This window comes from Saimiri boliviensis, chromosome 13, assembly GCF_048565385.1.
Source record: "Saimiri boliviensis isolate mSaiBol1 chromosome 13, mSaiBol1.pri, whole genome shotgun sequence".
NCBI classification, from domain to species: Eukaryota; Metazoa; Chordata; class Mammalia; order Primates; family Cebidae; genus Saimiri; species Saimiri boliviensis.
In genome coordinates, this window is record NC_133461.1 from 8842501 (window position 1) to 8849794 (window position 7294).

Below are 7294 nucleotides of genomic sequence, written 5' to 3' on the forward strand. Positions count from 1 at the left end.
GTCTCACAGAGATAGTCCTTAGACACATATGCAGAAAATACCTATTTTAGGATTGTTTTCTCTATTTCTGTGAATAATGTCATTGGTATTTTGATAGGGATTGCATTAAGTCTGTAAATTGCTTTGGGTAATATGGACATTTTAACAATATTGATTCTTCTCTATTAGGTCCATTTGGTCTACAGGGAAGATTAAATTCAATGTTTCTTCCAGTCTATGAAAATGGAATATCTTTCCCCTTTTTTGGTGTTCCCTTCAATTTCTTTCATCAATGTTTTCTAGTTTTTACTGCAGAGATCTTTAACTTCTTGGTTAAGTTAATTCCTAGGTATATTATTTTATTTGTAGCTATTGAAAATGGTATTACTTTTTTATTTCAAATTATTTGCCATTGGCATATAGAAATGCTACTGATTTTTCTGTGTCGATTTGATATCTTGCAACTTCACTGAATTTGTTTATCAGGGCTACTACTTTTTTGGTGGAGTCTTTAAACCTTTTTCTCTTGTCTGTTTGCTCTAGCTAAGACTTCCAAGCTATGCTGAACAACAGTGGTGAAAGTTGGCGTCCTTGACATGTTCTAGATCTCATAGGAAAGGCTTTCATTGTTTCCCCATTCATTACAGCACTAGCTGTGAGTATCTCACATATGGCTTTTATTGTGTTGAGATATGTTCCTTCTATACCGTTTTTTGATGGTCTTTACCAGTGTTGAATTATACCCAATGCTTTTTCAGCATAAATTGAAATGATTATATGGTTTTTGTCCTGTAATCTCTTGATATGATGTATCACATTGATTGATTTGCATTTGTTGGACCATTCTTGCCTTTCAGGGATAAATTCCACTTAGTAATAATGAATAACTTTTGCAATGTGTTATTAAATTTGGTTGGCTAGTATTTTTTTCTTCCACATTTTATTTTGGGTTCAGGAGGTACATATGCATGTTGGTTACATGAGTAAACTGCATGTTGCTAGGGTTTTGTGTAAAAATTATTTTATCACCCAGGAAGTGAACACAGTACCCAATAAGTTGTTTTTTGATCCTCACCCTCCTCCCACCCTGTCCTCAAACAGGCCTCAGTATCTATTCTTCCATTCTTTTTCCTGTGTGTATTCAGTGTTTAGTTCTTTCTTGTAAGTGAGAACATGTGGTATTTGATTTTCTCTTCCTTTGTTAATTTGCTTAGAATAATGGCTTTCAGCTTCATCCATATCGCTACTATTTTGCTAAGAATTTTTGCACCAGTGTTCATCAGGGATATTGGCCTGTCGCTTTTATGGTTATTTTTTGATGTGTTTTTGTCTGGTTTTGGTATCATGGTAATACGGGCCTTGTAAAATGAGTTTGGAAGGATTTCTTCTTCCTCTAATTTTGGAATCGTTTGAGTAGGATTGATCCTAATGCTTTTTTAAATGTTTAATAAAATTCAGCAGTGAAGCCACCAGGTCTTAGGCTTTTCTTTTCTGAGAAATTCTTTATTGCAACATTGACCTGCTTACTAGTTATTGGGCTGTTCAGGATTTTTATTTTTTCAAGGTTCAATCTTGATAGGTTGTATGTGTCTAGGAATTTATTCATTTCTTCAAGGTTTTACAATTTATTGGCATATAGTTTCTCATAGTATCCCCTAACGATCCTTTGAATTTCTGTTGTATTGGTTGTAATGTTTCCTTTTTCATTTCTTATTTTATTTATTTGGATATTCTCTTTTTTTCTTAGTCTGGTTATAGGTTTGTTAATTTTGTTTATCTTTTTTTAAAAAACAATGTTTTATTTCATTGATCTTTTATATTGTTTTCTTCATTTTAATTTCATTTATTTCTGCTCTGATCTTTATTGTTTTCTACTAATTTTGACTTGGGTTTGCTCTTGCTTAAGATGCATCATTAGATTGTTTATTTGAAGTTTCTCTACTTTTTTTATTTAGGCACATCATGATAAACTTTTTTCTTAGTACTGGATTCAGTGCATCCCATTGGTTTTGGTATGTTGTATTTTCATAATCATTTGTTTCAAGAAATGTTTCTATTTCCTTCTTAATTTTATCATTGACTCATTAGTCATTCAGGAGCATACTGTTTAATTTCCATGTGTTTGTATGGTTTCCCAAATTTCTCTTGTTATTGATTTCTAGTTTCATTCAATTGTGGTCAGATAAAATGCTTGATATAATTACATTTTTTGAATTTTTAAAAACTGGTTTTGTGGCCTAAAATATGGTCTGTCCTCAGAATATTCTGTGTGCCAAGGAGAAGAATATATATTCTGCAGCAATTGGATAAAATGTCCTGTAAATATTTATTAGGTCCATTTTGTCTATGGTGTAGATTAAGTTCAATGTTTGTTGATTTTCTGTCTGGAAGATCTGTACAACACTGAACGTGAGCTGGTGAAGTCTCCAGGTATTACTATATCAGGATCTATCACTCTCTTTAATTCTAATATTATTTGCTTTACATATTGAAGTACTCCTGTGTTGAGTGCTTAAATTTATAATTGTTACTTCCTTTTGCTGACTTGATCCCTTTATATAATTACCTTCTTTGTCTCTTTTTACAATTTTTGTCTATAATAGATTACTACAGTAATAGAATGGAGTCTCTATATATTTTATAGAATTATATAATAATATAATGAATTCTCTATATATTACAGACAACCATATATAGTTTGGTTTGTCTTGTAGTTGTCTATATAGCATAATAATAAAAATCTATTTTGTCTCATCTAAATATAGCAGCTATTGCTCCTTTTCGCTTTTCATTTGTATGGAATATCTTTTTCCATCTCTTTATTTTCAGTCTATGTGTGTAGTTATATGTGTATTGTGTTTCTTAAACGCAACATATTATTGAGTCTTGTTTGTTTTATCCACTCAGCCACTCCATACCTTTTGATTGGAAAGTTTAGTTCATTTATATTTAATGTTATTATTATTAAGTAAGGACTTAACTCCTACATGTTTTTGTTTTTTCTTTTCTTTCTGTCTGTCTTCCTTTTAGTTAAGGTGATTTTCTCTGGTGATATGTTTTAATTTCTTGCTTTTTGTTTTTTGTGTATCTGTTGTATGTTTTATTTGAGGTTACCATGAGCACTGCAAATAATATCTTATGTCCTATTATTTTAAACTGATGAAAACTTAACACTGAACACAAACAAAAACTAAAAAACAAGCAAATAGACAACTTACAGAAAACTCTACATTTTAACTTCATCATTCTGCTTTTTAACTTTGTGTTGTTTCTATTTATTTTTGTACTGTTTCGTTAAAATTTTTTGTAGTTATTAGTTTTTTTTTTTTTTTTTTTTTTTTTTTTTTAGCTTTTTAGCAGTTTGATTTGGTCCTGAGAATGTTGCAGTCTCTATTATCCCTTTTGCATTAATCTACTTTTCTAACCACCTTATTTAAGCTTTAATTTTTAACACTACTATACATCAAGTCCTTGAAATCAGTGATCTGTTTGTTATTTAATTCTTAAGTATTTGACACTTCTTGACCTAACAGTTTTAAAAACCACACACACACACACACACACACACACACACACACAAAACTCTAATACAGTAGGCCAAAAGTTTCATCCTATTTTGCAGTTTACCTATCTGATCTCTGTAATTATAGTTTTGTCATTTAAAATATACTATTTCAATCTAATTTTTACATTTCAAAAATTATCTTCAGTAGTAACTAAGTATATTTTCTGTGGAGCTATTTCTGAGAATGTTATTTTTCAGAATGTGAGAATATATATGTACATTTATAATCTTGTGACTTTAAAGTCTGATACCTTATGTAAATACTTGTAAAAAAATTTGTATAATTTTGTGATAATGTAGTTTCCAAAAAAATTTATTTAGAAGGTATTATGCTATTAGTAAATGTGTAGAACTGTTCCTGTTTTCTGCACTTGCCATTCCAGCTGCCTTCACTGTCCATCCCCACCTCGTTCATCCTGTCACAAAAGGCAAGGAAACTGGGAACTTGACCAAAGTAGCACTGAGCCTGGGAGGCCTACATTACCATGCTTTTCCAACTATCTTCACTTAAAAATTAAAAAGCAGAATTGAGTATTTTAAGCAACCTCCGTACCTTTGGCCAATCCTGTTTTCATGGTGGATTATGAACATTATATAATCTTTGGGAAAAGTAAAAGCAGTTCAGTTTTCAGAATAATGACAACTGCCTCACGGCATCTCTCCACTCACACAGCAACCGTGTACCCCATAAGCTGCAGCACCATCACTAACCATGACGTCAATTTCATATGCTGATCCTCACAACAGCAGTACACAAACATGCCCCAAATATTTTAACAGAATGTAGCTCTTCTTTAAGCTGTCTTTGCATAGTAAAAACAAAACAAAAACACCCAATGTTAAAACCACTTAATAAACTTACAAACTTGAAAAATTAGACAATTCGGATAGGCAATAAACTTCATATTATGAAAGCAATATATTCCAAGTTTCAAACATTTGACAAGTTCTGTAGAGTATTCATCAGTAGATGGAAACTTCCAAACTGCATGATCTTCTGCCAGGTAGGATTGAGTGTTATTCGCTGGTTTTAGGTCGAATGCATTTCAAGGCATGTCGTGGTGGTACATTAATGGTGGGATGGTAGAATGTACAGTCCGGTCTCGTACACTGAGTATTAAACCTACAGTGTTTTGGATGATAGAAGGGACATTCCATCTTCTTACAAGCTGGGAAGTAGTGGCAGAGCTGACTATTGGAAGGTGGTGCTGGCGGTGCAACTGCTGGTTTTGGAGACAGTACTGGAATTCTTCTACTCACATGAGTGAAAGGACAATGTGGTTTTTGTACACTTTGCATCATATTTACAATTTGGGTGAACAAACAAACATTTTTCAGCAAATTTACAATTGGGGAAGGCTTTGCAGAGTGAGATGGGGTGATGGTAGGCACACTCATCCCCATTTTTACAAGCAGGCCAGTACTTGCAGCGCTCCAAAAGTTTTTCTGGTTTCTGTGCCACACTCAGTTCACTCATCTCAGCTTGATTTTTTTCTATGGAATCTCCTTTTGTTTCCTCTTCTTTAATGGGAGGACTTATTCTTGGGGTCCTACTTTGTCCCTGGACCACTTCTGCTAGCAATTCTTCTTGAGAAGTTCGAGTTCTAGGAGCAACTGGAAGTGTCTGTTTCTGTGGGACTGTGGAATAGTTAGTTGTTTTTGTTACAGATTCTTGAGCTTCAGATATAGCCTTCAAAATGAGATTCTTGTTAGCTTGTTTAGAAGGCGGAAGAGAAGGTCTCCTTTCAGGCTTTGCTGGCACAGACACACTGCTGGAGATGCTCCCTGTTCGAGACCCATAATCATCATCTTCTTCCTCCTCTTCTCCATCATGATTGATTTTTTTTTTTACTTTAACAACTGAACTTACCACAGGCAACTTTCTCTTCCGAAAGTTTTCATCCTCCATACTCATTTTCTCCGAGTTGTTTCTAAAGAACAGACTATACGTTTCTTCTAAGCTGTTACGCACTTCTGGTTCACACAAACGTCCTGTTTCATATACCCAACTATTCTGTATATCAAGCTGCTTGGCAGCATGCATACTATTTTGCTGCTGTTGAAATTGCAACCTGTTTAAATGAACACCACTATCTGCATTTCTACTTGCAGGTGGTCGATAAATTTCAATAGAAGGGCGAGAAGAACCTTATGTAAGTGTCACTGTAGGTTTTTTCCGAGATAAAGGGTTCTCCTGCACAAAGTTCAGGTCTTCGTCAATGAGATCATCTGGTTCTGGCTTAATATCAATCACATCTTCAGAGGGTGCTGGCTCCCTCAAAGGTTTCACTGTTGACATTAGTCGGGTTGCAGCTCCATCATCATAAGTCTGCCTGATATTAGTGGTTTTTGACTCCTGTGAACTTGTAGACTCTGGAATCTCTTTTTTCAGGTCTAGTGCTAGGAATGGCAAGTGGTGGCGCTGCAGCTTCATGCCTCCTCTCATCTCCCCGACTGAAACTGCTCTTGTTCGAAGACACGTTACTATCAAAGATGTTGGTATCACAAGACTTTAGACTAGAAGGTTCAGCTGTAAAAGAGCGAAGTTTATCTAATACACCATGAAGCCAACATAAGCTCCTAATTCTTGCAATTTCCCCTTAATAGCACTCCGGATCTTGCGGCTGATCTCGGTGCCGATCTCCATGGCTCCGCAGCGTGCGGGAACTCAGCACTGCGCGGCGCGTAGCTTACCCGAGCCTACAGCGGGATCCGACCCCGCAGCCCTGCCACCAAGCCCTCCTCCTCCTCCTCCGCTCCGTCTGTAGTAATTAGTTTTGATCAGTTCATATTTTAGTCTTTCTACTCAAGATATGAGTAGTTTATACAGCACAATTACAGTGTTATAATACTTTGTTTTTCTAATATTTACTATTACCAATAAGTTTCGTACCTTCATATGATTCCTTATTGCCCAATAGTGTCCTGTTCTTTAGAACTGAAGAGCTCCTTTTAGCATTTCTTGTAGTAGAGGTATGGTATTGATAAAATCCCTCATCTTTTGTTTGTCTGGTAAAGTCTTTATTTCTCCTTCATATTTAAAGGATATTTTCACTGGATGTACTATTCTAGGATGAAAGGTTTCTTTCCTTCAGCACTTTAAATATATTATGCCACTCTCTCCTGTCCTGTAAAGTTTCCATTAAGAAGTCTACTGCCAGACATATTGGAGCTCCATTACGTTATTTGTATCTTTTGTTTTGCTGTTCTTGGGATCCTTTCTTTCCCTAGACCTATGGGTATTTGATTGTTAAGTATCCTGTAGTAGTCTTATTTGGGTTAAATGTTCTGGCTTTCTATAACCTCCTAGAAACTGGAATACTGATATTTTTCTCTAGGTTTGTGAAGTTATTTGTTATTATCCCTTTGAATGAACTTTTTACCCCACTCTATCTCTACCACCTCTTTAAGACCAATAACTTAGATTTGCCCTTTTGAGGCTGTTTTTTAGATCTTGTAGATATGCTTTAGTCTGCTTGATTCTTTTTTCTTTTGTCTCCTCTGAATGTGTGTTTCCAATAGCTTGTCTTCCAGCTAATTCTTTATTTTAGTTGATCAATTCTGCTATTAAAAGACTCTAGTGCATTCTTAAGTGTGTCAAATCCATTTTTAACTCCAGAATTTCTGCTTCTTTTGAAAATTATTTCAATCTCTTGGTTAGATTTATCTGATAGGATTCTGAATTTCTTCTCTGTGTTATTGAATTTCATTGAGTGAATTCTCTGTCTGAAGGATACATATCTCTGTCTC

The 7294-nt window shown here is 34.7% G+C and overlaps 1 pseudogene; it reads right to left on the minus strand.

The window, feature by feature from the left end:
* Positions 1–4238: 4238 nt before the first annotated feature.
* LOC101030293 (zinc finger CCCH domain-containing protein 14-like) lies at positions 4239–6248 on the minus strand (annotated as a pseudogene).
* Between the last annotated feature and the right edge of the window lie 1046 nt (positions 6249–7294).